Raw genomic sequence first — 14586 nt, 5'->3', positions numbered from 1 at the left:
TGTTACCCAGGCTGGAGTGCAATGGTGCGATCTCGGCTCACCGCAACCTCCGCCTCCTGGGTTCAGGCAATTCTCCTGCCTCAGCCTCCTGAGTAGCTGGGATTACAGGCCCACCACCATGCCCAGCTAATTTTTTGTATTTTTAGTAGAGACAGCGTTTCACCATGTTGGCCAGGATAGTCTCGATCTCTTGACCTCGTGATCCACCCGCCTCAGCCTCCCAAAGTGCTGGGATTACAGGCTTGAGCCACCGCGCCAGGCCGACTGCTTCTTTATATTTAATTTCATTTACTTATTTTTTCAAAAGATTTCAGTGTGTATGGCTGGGCCCGGTGGCTCATGCCTGGGAGGCCAAGGCGGGTGGATCATATCAGGAGATCAAGACCATCCTGGCCAACATAATGAGACCTCGTCTTTAAAAAAAAAAAAAAAAGATTTCAAAGTGTGCAAAAAGATAGGCAGTGCCGGGCGCGGTGGCTCACGCCTGTAATCCCAGCACTTTGGGAGGCTGAGGCGGGTGGATCACGAGGTCAAGAGATCGAGACCATCCTGGTCAACATGGTGAAACCCCGTCTCTACTAAAACTACAAAAAAATTAGCTGGGCATGGTAGCGCGTGCCTGTAATCCCAGCTACTCATGAGGCTGAGGCAGGAGAATTGCCTGAACCCAGGAGGCGGAGGTTGCGGTGAGCCGAGATCACGCCATTGCACTCCAGCCTGGGTAACAAGAGTGAAACTTTGTCTCAAAAAAACAAATCAAAACAAAACAGATAGGCAGTGAAAAGCCTCTCTCCCTCTCTCGAACATCCAGTTCTCCCCACAGGCAACTGTCGAAACAGTTTTTGGTGGGTTTTTAAAAATTGCAGTTAAATATGTATAGCATAAAATTGAGCATTTTAGCCACTTTAAAGTGCACGGTTCAGTGGTGTGAGGTATATTCACATCGTGTGCAACCATAGCCAACAACCATCTCCAGAACTTTCTCATCTTCCCCAGCTGAGTTTACCCAGGAAATAAACACTCTCTGAAATGGGTTTTTGTGAATCCTTCCAGAGGCATTTTATGCACATTCAAGCAAATACATGTAAATATTCTTCCTTTAAAAACATACAAATTATTATTTTTAAAAGCACTGAGGCTGGGTACGATGGCTCATGCCTATAATCTTAGCTACTTGGGAGCCTGAGGCAGAAGAATCGCTTGAACCCTGGAGGCAGAGGTTGCAGTGAGCCGAGATCATGCCACTGCACTCCAGCCTGGGTGACAGAGAGGGACTCATCTCAAAAAAAATAAATAAATAAAAATTGGGGTTGGGGGGCGGGCCTGGTGGCTCATACCTGTCATCCCAGCACTTTGGGAGGCTGAGTCGGGAGGATCACTTGAACCCAGGAGTTGAAGACCTGCCTGGGCAGCATAAGGAGACCTTGTCTCCATAAAGAAATTTAAAAATTAGCCAGGTGTAGTTCCAGCTGCTTGGGAGGCTGAAGTGGGAGGATCGCTTGAGCCCAGGAGGTCAAGGCTGCAGTGAGCCATGAACACGCCTTTGTACTCCAACCTGGGTGACAAAGGGAGACCTTGTCTCAAAAAAAAAAAAAAAAAATTCTAAGCAACCCTACCAACAATACATAATACAAATTCACATCTTTCTGTTCAGCCTCCCCATTGTGTGAATACTAGTATGTACGTAGCCTTTCCCACATGGACGGTAACTGAGGGCGTTTGCAGGGCTTCGCTGTACAGATAGCCCCACAGTCAGTTCTGTTTGCTTCTAACCTCCTGTGTCCTCTCCGGGCTCATGGCCTGCATCTCCCTGCAAGGCAGATCCCCAGTCCGTGACCTCATCAAGGCCTCAGGCCCTCGGGCTTTCCTGACTCCCAGGTGCTGGACTTGCTGTCTCCTCTCAGGAGACTCCCTGTCCCTTCATTTCTGGCTCCGCAGGGGGCTCAGCACATCCCCTTGGAGCCCTGCCTCCTGGGCTATTGGCCTGCGTTCCAGATGTGACAAGCCACAGTGACACAGACAGTGAAGAGGGCACCGATTGCCCATGTATCGTTGGGTGGGGTCAGAGGTCGGGGAGCGCCCACAGGGCATCTGCGGGGGCAGGGCTGGGCTGTTGTCCACAGAGACCAGGAGTCCAGCACTAGGTTTCCAAGCTTTATTCCTTCAGCTCTGAATCTGCTGGCGCCCACCCTCGAAGGGCAGGCTGCTGATAGCCTATTCCTCTTTCCTTCCACACCCTAAACTGCGTTCCTCTGCAACACTGCCAACCATCATCCTCACCTTCTTTTTTTTTCCTCCTCTTCCACACCCCCATACTCACCTTCAAATTTAAAAAAGAACTATATTCCTTCTGGTAAGACACAGAAAAAAAGAATTACATTAAAAAGAGAGAGAAAATGGTAGAGAAATCCCTCATCCTCCCAAGAAATATGAGACTCAAGATTTACACTAGATGAGGCAGGGTCAATGACAATGAATAATGCTTTTCATGCAATACTAACAATAACTGATAGCACATATATCTTTTTTTTTTTTAAGAGACAAAAATCTTGCTCTTTTGCCCAGGCTGGAGTGCAGTGGTGTGATCATAGCCCACTGCAGACTAAAACTCTGAGGCTCAAGCAATCCTCCTGCCTCAGTCTCTTGAGTAGTTAGGACTACAAGTATGTGCCACCACATCCAGATAATTTTATTATTGTTTTTATTTTTATTTATTTATTTTGAGACAGAGTCTTACTCTGTTGTCTAGGCTGGAGTGCGGTGGTGAGACTCTGCTCACTGCAACCTCTGCCTCCTGGCTTCAAGTGATTCTCCTGCCTCAGCCTCCCCAGTAGCTGGGACTACAGCAGCGGGCCACCACACCTGGCTAATTATTTGTATTTTTAGTAGAGATGGGGTTTCACCATGATAGCCAGGATAGTCTCAATCTCCTGACCTCATGATCTGCCCGCCTCAGCCTCCCAAAGTGCTGGGATTACAGGCATGGGCCACCGCGGCCGGCCTATTGTTTTTATTTTTAATAGGGATGGGGGGGTCTCACTTTGTTGTCCAGACTGATCTGAAACTCCTGAACTCAAGCAATCCTCCTGCCTCAGTCTCCTAAAGTGTTGGGATCACAGGCTTGTGCCGCTGTGCCCGGCCAGCACATATGTTTTATAAATAAACATGCCCATGGAGCTCGCCACCCTGCGAGGTTGATACTGTTTTTTTTCACCATTTTACTGATGAAGAAAGAGGCTCAGGGAAGCCAAAGGACCAGCCAATGCCAGAAATGGGACTGGATCTGCCTCGTGACCCCAAAGCTCCACAAATGTATATAGTTCAGAGATGTGTTGATCAGAGGCCCCTAAGACAAGCCTGCTGGTGGAGCTCAGAGATGCCACTGAGAGGAGAGGATGAACATCTAAGAACTGGAAGTAGCAAGGTCCTGGGAGTAATCATCACAGATGCAAGGATGGGGCCAACACAACTAGCTCAGGTTGCAGACTGAGCTCATGGGGGATGCTGGAGGGGACAATTAGAAGTGGCTGGAGATGGTGTGGCAAGGTGGCTCACGTCCATAATCCTAGCACTTTGTAATCCCAGCACTTTGGGAGGTCGAGCGGGGTGGATCACGTGAGGTCAGGAGTTTGAGATCAGCCTGGCCAAATGGTGAAACCCTGTCTCTACTAAAAATACAAAAATTAGCTGGATGAGGTGGTGCACACCTGTAATCCCAGCTACTTTGGAAGCTGACACTGGAGAATAGCTTGAATCCAGGAAGTGGAGGCTGCCTCACTGCACTCCAGACCAGGCGACAGAGTGAGACTCTGTCTCAAAAAAAAAAAAAAAAAAAAAGTGGCTGGTGATAAAGAGGCAAGCTGTCCTGAGAGCTGGCCCTGCCCAGGAAAGAGAAAAGGGCCCCTGCACCTCCACGTGCAGGTAGCTGGATCCACTGCAGTCTCCCCTTTCAGGAAATGTGGGCCCCCACAGAAAGAACTTAGTCCCTTAGGACTAAAAGGCTTGACGATGGAGCTTTGATTCTGTGGGAGGCAGCGCAAAGGAGGAACCAGGGAGTGTGGTTCCTTCCTCACGGGATGAACACACTGTGAGGAAGGAATTCAGCTGTGTCTGTAACCGAATGCCGAGCGCCTCTCCTACAGCTTCCTTCCTGTGCACTCAGGGCTGGGGCCACTGGTGCTGCTGGGGCCATTTTACACTCTCCAGCCTCCTGGCCCAAAGAAACCCAGCAAAGCAGGAATGGAGGCTGCAGGTCAATGCACTGGGCTGGGGAGGCCTCATGCACAGAGAAAAGCGCTCTCCAGAGAAACCCTCTCCCCACCCTGGTTCCTTGAGAGTGAAATGACAAAAGCCTTTGGGAGGAAGGCAGAAGCCTCGGAGGCCTTTTGGGGACACTCAGAAGCCCCTCCCCTCCAGGCCTTCTTGGAGACCACTAAAGACAAGCACAGCCCGGCTGTTAAGCCAGCGGGCACCTGCATGCCACGCACCTGACTGAGGGCCCAGATGCGAAGGGTCACCACCTGATGCCAAGGAGGAGAGCCAGGCAGGCCAGCACCCCCACAGGGCCTTCCGGGGAAGTAGCACAGCAAGTGCACAGCCCACCACGGCCCCAGGGCTAACGGGCCTCATGCCTGGCTGGGCTCTCCTTCCGGGACGTCCTTCCAGCTTTGGCCTCTCCCCTCCCCAGGAACCACGTACACAGACACATACACACACACTGACATACACTCAGACACATAGACACACTCATACACACTGACACACATACACATGCATGCACACACACTCTCATAGACACCCATACATGCACTCACACACACTACTCACACTCAGACATGCTCATACATATATGCACTTACACACAGTCACACACAGACATGCTCACACATGCACACACATGCACACACACTCATGCACACACAGTTTCATACACACAGACGTACATGTGCTTGCTTTTCTGGCTATTCCCTGCCTTAGGGAAGAGAGATGAGAGTAGACAGAGGAGATAAGTATAGAATGAGTCTTCTGGAACTCTGAGTTTCTGATTTCTGACTCCTTAGACAGGTGTAAAAGACAGGAACAGATTTGGGAAGCTGCCTGACAAGAAATTGTGAGGTTTCCCAGTCTCTGCAACTAGAGAGAGGCCCTGGCCTTGGGGGAAGGCCAGAGCAGGGGTGTCATGACATTCCTGAGAATGGGCCCGTCTGAGTTTCCTGGGAAGAGTCTGGGGGTGGCAAAGGTCTGGATGAGAAGTGGCCGTGTGGTGTGTCCAGGCAGACACAGCTCTGCACCACTGCAGGCTGCACAGGGAGTCCTGTGTCTTCAGGAGTGCACGGGCACCAACCACCTCTGTGGTTCCAGCAACCTGGGAGGCTGAGGCAGGAAGATCACCTGAGCCCAGGAGTTTGAGATCAGCCTGGCCAGGATAGCAAGACCCTATCTCTAAAAAAATAAAAATACAAATAACTTCTTAACACTTGACACATATTTCTCAACCACAATTTGAGAAATGGAAATTAAAACCACAGTCAGATTCCATTTTTCACTGATCATGGGGCAAAGGCTTACCAGTTAATCAAGTATGATGCTGGTGAAAGGGCAGGGAAGCAGCTTCTTTTGAGGGCTGTTGACAGGAGAGTGAGCTGGCACAGCCTCTTGCAAGAGCCATTTGGCAATATCTTTCCAAATTAAAGTTCACACTTCCTTTGTCCTGCCATTCCAGTTTCACCTGCAGGTACAGCCACACGTCCACAAGGATGTTTGTTCAAGTGGCCCTGTCTGTAATGGCAAAAAAGGGAAACAACTCAAATGTCTGTTAATAGGGGACTGGATAATAAATAAGTACAGTCACCCGTCTATTCTTGGGGGATGGATTCCTGGAAACCCCGATCACTACACTGTAGATAACACAATTCACGATGCTCATGTCCCTGATATAAATGATGCAGTATTTGCATGTTACCTATGCACATGCTCCCACACTTCAAACCACCTCTAGATTACCTACAATCCTTAACAAGATGTAAATACTATGTAGATAGTTGTTAATATTGTATTATTGTTTTAATTTGTATTTTTTGTTGTGTGTGTGTGTGTGTGTGTGTGTGTGTGTGACTATATGTGTGTGTTTTGAGACAGGGTCTTGCTGTGTTGCCTAGGCTGATCTCAAAAGAGTTTGGGTTTTGTTTTGTTTTGTTTCAGATGGAGTATCACTCTGTCACCCAGGCTAGAGTGCAGTGGTGCAATCTTGGCTCACTGCAACCTCCGTCTCCTGAGTTCAAGTGATTCTCCTGCCTCATCCTTCCAAGTAGCTGGGAGTACAGGCACCCACTATCATGCCAGGCTACATTTTTTGTATTTTTAGTGGAGATGAGGTTTTACCATGTTGGCCAGGCTGGTCTCAAACCCCTAACCTCAGGTGATCCACCCACCTCTGCCTCCCAAAGTGCTTGGATTACAAGGGTGAGCCACTGCACCTGGTCTAAAGGATATTTTCTGTCCTGCAGTTGGTTGAATTCTTGGATGCAGAGCTGGCAGGTATGGAGAGCTGACTGCAATGACACATCAATGGAATATATGTGGTCTTTTCTGTTTTTGAGACAGAGTGTTACTCTTGTTGCCCAGTGCAACAATGCAATGGGCAGGAGACAAGAGTGCAATGGCGTGACTCAACTCACCACAACCTCCACCTCCTGGGTTCAAACGATTCTCCTGCCTCAGCCTCCTGAGTAGCTGGGATTACAGGTGGCTGCCACCTTGCCCAGCTAATTTTTTGTATTTTTAGTAGAGATGGGGTTTCACTGTGTTGGCCAGGCTGGTCTCAAACTCCTGACCTCAGGCAATCCACCTGCTTCAGACTCCCAAAGTGCTGAGATTACAGATGTTAGCCACTGTGCCCAGCCTGTATTTGTGGCCATTTCAAATGAAATAGATCTCATATGCTGATATGAACAGATCTCTGAGAACATTATTTTTTTTAAAAGGTGAGGTGTAGAATACTATGTATAGTTGTTTTCCATTTGCATTTTTTAAAAAGAATCTATATACAAATACATGTGCAAACATTTCTTTTTTTTTTTATTTTGAGATGGAGTCTCACTCTGTTGCTCAGGCTGGAGTGCAGTGGTACGACTGCAGCTCACTGCAAACTCTGCCTTCCGGGTTTAAGCGATTATCCTGCCTCAACCTCCTGAGTACCTGGGATTACAGGCGCACGCCACCATGCCCAGCTAATTTTTTATATTTTTGGTAGAGACAGGGTTTCACCATGTTGGCCAGGCTAGTGTTGAACTCCTGACCTCAAGTGATCCGCCCACCTCAGCCTCCTAAAGTGCTGGGATTTCAGATATGAGCCACCATGCCTGGTATGCACAAACACTTCTAAAAGAAATCTCTAAACAGATTTAAAAATCTATACCCAGGCTGAGTGTGGTGGCTCATGACTAATCTGAAGCACTTTGGGAGGCTAAGGCAGGAGAATTGCTTGAGCCTAGGAGTTCGAGACTAGCCTGGCAACTGAGCGAGATCCTGTCTCTAAAAAGAATAACAGGCGGCCGGGCACAGTGGCTCACGCCTGTAATCGCAGCACTTTGGGAGGCCAAGATGGGCAAATCACTTGAGGTCAGGAGTTTGAGACCAGCCTGGCCAACATGGCAAAATCCCATCTCTGTAAAAAATACAAAAATAAGTCGGGTGTGGTGGTGCACACCTGTAGTTCCAGCTACTCAGGAGGCTGAGACACATGAATTGCTTGAACCTGGCAGGCGGAGGTTGCAGTGAGACAAGATCACACCACTGCACTCCAACCTGGGTGACAGAGCAAGACCCTATCTCAACAAGAAAAAAAAAACCAATCCAGCATGGTGGTACTCGCTTGTAGTCCCACCTTGGAGAGAGGCTGAGGTGAAGGATTACTTGAGCCCAGGAGTTAGAGGCTGCAAGGAGCCAAGGCCACACCGCTGGCACTCCAGCATGGGTGACAGAGCAAGACCTGGTCCCTAAAATCTGTATCTGTCTATTCTCATGGAGTGATGTAGCGCTATTTGAATGGTTAGCATCTGTGGCTGTTCTATCTTTCTGATGGCATAAAAGGGGTGGGAATAAGCAGCAGCAGACGCACAGTGGGAGGAAGGCACAGCAAGCCCTTCTGCGGGCCCAGAGCCAGGGCTGCAGCAGGTTTGTGAGGGGAATTGGTACTTTCCCGTGGACAACCTTAGACACCAGGGGCTGAGTCATAGCCACCCTAGAGGCTGTGACAAAAGTCCACAAGCTTCCAATGGCTGACGTGTTCTAGAACAGTTTATCCTTAAGGAAGGAGCACTTGCAAGGCTCTAGGTGGGACTGGGAGGGGCTGAGAAGGAGGTGTCTGTAGGGAGAGGCAGAGAATCAGACCTCTTGTCACTGGCTGGGTTGTTGTCACCCTGGCAGGTAACACAGGGATCGTGACAACGATTCCAGATAGACCCGCACTGCTCTGGAAATGGAAACTCCTATTTCTCAACAAAATCTACCTAAGCTCAAAGGTGGAATTGACAAAGAGTTTTAAAGATTATTTTAGATTTCTATGAAGAAAGATGCAAACGATTGCACAAGCCTAAAGAAGAAAGTCAAAGTCCAGTAACATATGAGTAATGAGGAAACTAAAATCACAAATTCTGAAAGAACCAATTCACACTCAAACAAGGACATCCCATTTTCCACTTGTCAGATTAGCAAAAATGTTAAGGATTGCTACTACTCAGTGTTAGTGAGGGTGTGGGGAAACTGGCGTTCTCAAGCTCCACTGGGGAGAGTGAAAATCAACTCAATCTATTTGGAGAACATTTAGTCAGCAATAACATGTCAAATGTGGATTCACGCTGATTCAAAAATTCTATTTTTGGAAATCCACCCTCTGACATTATTACCCAAGGCATATGCAAGGATGTTTGCCACGGTGATGTTTAACTAGTAAAACGCTGGAAACAACTTAGCTATCCATTAGAGACCGGAAATAACTTACAGGATATCCACACTGTGGAACCCTTAAAAGACTGAGGTGGACTTACATACGCTGACATGGAAGATCTCTAAGACATACTGACAAGTGAAATTAACAAGTCAAAATATGACACATTAGTATAATTATATATATACGTATTTAAAGTCCCTCCCAAATCTTTTTTTTTTTTTTTTTTTTTTTTTTTTTTTTTTTTTTTTTTTTTTGAGATGGAGTTTCGCTCGTTACCCAGGCTGGAGTGCAATGGCGCGATCTCGGCTCACCGCAACCTCCGCCTCCTGTGTTCAGGCAATTCTCCTGCCTCAGCCTCCTGAGTAGCTGGGATTACAGGCACGCGCCACCATGCCCAGCTGATTTTTTGTAGTTTTAGTAGAGCCGGGGTTTCACCGTGTTGACCAGGATGGTCTCGATCTCTTGACCTCATGATCCACCCGCCTCGGCCTCCCAAAGTGCTGGGATTACAGGCGTGAGCCACCGTGCCCGGCCCCCTCCCAAATCTTAAGTCTATATCATTCATAGAAACAGGTCAGGAGTCTGGATACAGTGGCTCATGCCTGTAATTCCAACACTTTGGGAGGCTGAGGTGGGAGGATCGCTTGAGATCAGGAGTTCTAGACTAGCTTGGGCAGCATAGCAAGACCCCATCTCTAGTTCTAAAATAAATCCATGAAACAGTGTAAAAAGAAAAACAGTTTTGGAAGGAGATACACAATGAAGAGTGGTTAACTTGAAGGGGAAAGGAGAATTGGAAGGAGGTAATAAACGGGGATTATAAATTTTAATCCATATATTTCTGTGTTGGATTTTTAATTTTATCTTATTTATTTTTCATTTCTTTGAGACAAGATCTCAGTTTTGTCACCCAGGCTGGAGTGCAGTGGCTTGATTATGGCTCACTGCAGCCTCAACCTCCTGGGCTCAAGTGATCTTTCCACCTCAGCCCCCTGCGTAGCTGGAACTACAGGCACACACCACTATGCCTGGCTAGTATTTTTATTTTTTGTGAAGATGAAGTCTCACTATGTTGCCCAGGCTGGTATCGAACTCCTAGGCTCAAGGGATCCACCCGCCTCAGCCTCCCTAAGTGCTGGGATTACAGGCATGAGCCTTTGTGCCTGGTCTATCTTTGTTTTTGAACCATGAACGTACATTCATGCATTACTTAGCAGCAGTATGAATGGTCATGGTGTTCAGTGGAGACCTTGACTTCACTAGTTACTAGATGTGTAAGAGGTAAAGAAAAAAAAAACCTCAATGTGCCTTACTCTTTTTCTACAAATGTAAAACTAATAATAGGCTTGTTGTGAAGATTAAATAAATTGATAGAAGCAAAATGCTTGAAACATTGCGTGTAGTAAGTGTTCCAAGTATTATGAGCTGAATAATTAAATGTAAACTTTCACAAATAGGCTGTGTTGGCTTGGATGAAGAGGCCCACACTAGTAAGGCCAACGCTCATATGAGCACGAACTTGAGAAGAGAGGAAAATGCTCATTGCCCATGTCAGCATTTAGAGGAGATGCATATCCTCCTGGAGGGTAGGACTCCAGGCTGGGAAGACACAGAGGAACCACTTTCTGGCTGGTACTGGGCTCTTCTGCGGAACATCATCATGCTGATGTGAATTCACACTGAGCTTTGCTGAAGCGTCTGAAGTTGGCATCACTGACCACAGCAGCTAGAACCCATCAGCTCTGAGACACAGTTCTAGCAAGACACTGAGGCGCATGTGATTTTGGAGGGTGGACAAATGTGTTCAGTCTCCTCCTGTAGGCTCTAGTCCAGAACCTCTAACACCAGGCACCAGGAAAGAGATGCTGGGAGCAGTGAGCCAGGCCTTGGACCAAGAGAGTGGCTCACATAACTCATGTGCTTTGGTGACCCATATAGACTGCTGTGTTCCATCAGTAACACATTCCAATGATAACTTAGGACATTTACAGTTGTTTGTAAAATTTGATGACATTTCTCTTTCCATTGAGAGTAATTAAGCACCTTGTGTTTTTCCTCTTCACAAACTATTCTTCTGGAAAGAAAGTTCTTTAATGGGGTTGTTAGCCCTCCCTGGAATAAGGATTTAGAAATACGTGCAGAGTTGAAGTGAGAAGAGAAGCAACAGAAGGAGGCTAGAAGGGTCCATGTGATAGCGAATTAGACTTAGAGGCATCAGTAACAACTCGTGTTTAGCTTAATATAGACAAAAATTAAGTGGCTGGGAAAGGTGGCTCACACCTGTAATCACAGCACTTTGGGAGGCCGAGGTGGGCAGATCGCTTGAGGCCAGGAGTTTAAGACCAGCCTGGGCAACATGGTGAAACCCTGTCTCCACTGAAAATATGAAAATTAGCCAGGTTTGGTGGTGCTGGTCCTAGCTACTCAGGAGGCTGAGATGGGAGGATGATTTGACTCCGGGAGGTTAAGGCTGCAGTGAGCCAAGATTTTGCCACTGCATTCCAGTCTGGGTGCACTCCAGATCCTGTCTCAAAAATATACATGTATATGGACAAAGATGGCTACATATAGAAATGTGTATATATGTTAGTAAATGCATATATATTTCTTTACTCTGTCACCCAAGAGCCTGAGAAATGGCACCCTAGTAGCAATGAGCACACCTAGCACCCAGATCTCAGATTTGTAATACCATTCTCCAAAGGTACCAGCCTCCTTTGATAACCTGCTGATTCAAGGATTGGAGTAGAAAATATACAAGAGGAGCCTAGGGTATCTTGTAGTGCCAGGAGGTAAGAAAAATTGCTCAACAAATAAAGACATTGATGCGGTATGTCAAAGGGGCACAGCAATGGAGTAAAAGAGACATATCTTCTGTGTAGAACAATTTATAACCAGAAATGCATGCAAAGTTCAGAAATGCTCAAAACAAGGTCCTGCCATTTTCACAATATATATGAATATATATGAAATATTACATTAAATATGTTTATATATTATATATAATTTTATATTATATTTAATATACCAAGTAATGTACTTTAACATATTAAATATATAAATGGACATGTGGTATGGTTTTGCTATGTATCCCCACCCAAATCTCATCTCAAATTGTAACGCCCATGTGTCAGAGGAGCCTGGTGGGAGGTGATAGGATCATGGGAGCAGACTTACCCTTGCTGTTCTTGTGATAGTGAGTTCTCACAAAATCTGATGGTTGGAAAGTGCGTGGTGCCTCCCCTTTCTTTCTCCTGCCACCATGTGAAGAAGATGCTTGATTCCCCTTCACCTTCCACGAGGATTGCAAGTTTCCTGAGGCCTCCCAGTCATGCTTCTTGTTAAGACTGAGGGACAATTGAACCTCTTTTCTTCATAAATTATCCAGTCTCAGGTAGTTCTTTTTTTTTAAGACAGAGGTGCACTCACTCTGTTGCCCAGGCTGGAGTGACAATGTTGGCCCACTGTAACCTCCACCTGCTGGGTTCAAGTGAGTCTCCTGCCTCAGTCTCCCAAGTAGCTGGGATTACAGGCATCTGCCACCAAACCCGGCTAATTTTTTTATTTTTAGTAGAGACCGGGTTTCACCATGTTGGCCAGGCTGGTCTCAAACTCCTGATCTCAGATGATCTGCCCGCCTCGGCCTCCCAAAGTGCTGGAGTTACAGATGTGAGCCATCACACCCAGCCTAAGGTAGGTCTTTATAGCAGTGTGAGAATGGACTAATACAATGTGTTTGTGTGTGAATGTATACACACACACACACACAGGTCTGCGATGCTGAATATCTGTTGGAAAAAATGTTCTTAGTTCCAGCTACTCAGGAGGCTGGCATGTGAGACTGCTTGGGCCTGGGAGGCAGAAGTTGCAGTGAGCCGAGATCACACCACTGCATTTGAGCCTGGGCAACTGAGCAAGACCATCTCAGAAAAAAAAAAAAAAAAAGAAAAAATGTTCTGTGACTGTTGCTATGATGTTCTGTAGCAACACTTTAAAAAGTCTGCTAAGGACCAGTGAACCTGGATTCAAACTTGAACAGTGTCCATCCAGGCCTCAGTCTGCACTGATGCCTGACCCTCCCACAACTCACACATCCTATTCACAGTTTCCCTTTCTGTCACATAGCCACCCATCTGACTATCTCAAGTGAGTACAAGAAAGCCCCTGTGTGCCTTTCTATGAAGTGTAGGATTTTAAAAGGTCAAGCAGCACTCAGAAAATAGCTGCTTAAAAAGCAAAATAGGATTGGGCATGATGGCTGATGGCTCACACTGTAATCCCAGAACTCTGGGAGGCTGAGCCAGGTGAATCCCTTGAGGCCAGGAATTTCAGACCAGCCTGGGCAACACAGAGAAACCTCATCTCTAATTTTTTTTTTAAAGCAAAAGCATTTTTCAGGGAGATGCTTGGATTTTTCCGGAGAACCCAAGAATCTAGACACCCACACACCTGGGCTAGTTTACTTCCAGTCCCATTGGGGAAAGGGGGCTGAGCAAGAGACCTTCATAATTTGGTAAAAAGTTGAAGTGGGGCTGGGAACAGGGGTATCATTTCAAGGTTACTACCTAGGGTGGCCCTGCCTTGTAAACAGAGGTCAGGTCTAGATGGAGCTGGGAGAGTTCTACAGGCCACATTTTAAAAACAGGCGAAATGGGCCAGGCATGCCTATAATCCCAGCACTTTGGGAGGCTGAGATGGGAGGATCACCTAAGGTGAGACCAGCCTGACCAACATGGTGAAACCGCATCTCTACTAAGATACAAAAATTAACTGAGTGTGGTGGTGGGGGCCTGTAATCTCAGCTACTCAAGAGGCTGAGGCAGGAGAATTGCTTGAACCCAGGAAGTGGAGGTTGCAGTAAGCCAAGATTGCGCCATTGCACTCTACCCTGGGCGACAGAGCGTGACTCCCTCTCAAAAAATGAAAAATAAATAAAAACAGGTGAAACAAATTATGATCTATTTTGCTTAATAAAAAAATCATTAAAATATTATTTTTTAAAATTTTAAAAAAAATTTTTTTAAAGATGGGATTTCACTATGATGGCCAGGCTGGTCTTGAACTCCTGACCTCAGGTGATCCACCCACCTTGGCCTCCCAAAGTGCTAGGATTACAGGCGTGAGTCACCACGCCCAGCCAAAAGATTATTATTTCAACATATAATTGATGGCAATGATTGTTACTTATTTTACAGATCCCTTTCTTCACTGAGCCTTTGAAACCCAGTGTGTATTTCACACTTACAGTGAATCCGGTTTCAGACCATCCACATTTTGGTGCCCACTAGTGCTATGTGGGCAGTGAACAGCACAGATCTAGAACGTTTATATCTCCCTTTCTTTTCTTTTTCCTTTATTTTTCCCTTTTCCCCCTTCCTCCCTTCTTTCCTTTCTCCTTTTTTAGAAAATCAGACTATTATTTAGAAATTGAGGCAGATTTTCACGCTGCTGATAAAGAGAAAAAAAATAAGAAACTGAGGCAGATGTCTACCTGCCAACAGCATTCGCCCAGGCAGGTGGTGCTGGGAAACCTTATTTTCCAGAATTCTCTGCTTTCCTGTCTCTGCTCCCTCCTAGCTAACTGCAGGTACTTCTTTGGGCTTCTGGCAGGCCCCGGGTTAGCAGGGCACAAAGGT

Source organism: Sapajus apella, unplaced genomic scaffold (genome assembly GCF_009761245.1).
Source record: "Sapajus apella isolate SASKATOON/1434 unplaced genomic scaffold, GSC_monkey_1.0 scaffold50, whole genome shotgun sequence".
Classification (NCBI taxonomy): Eukaryota; Metazoa; Chordata; class Mammalia; order Primates; family Cebidae; genus Sapajus; species Sapajus apella.
The sequence above is the reverse complement of the archived record's forward strand: the minus strand, read 5'-3'. Positions refer to the sequence as shown.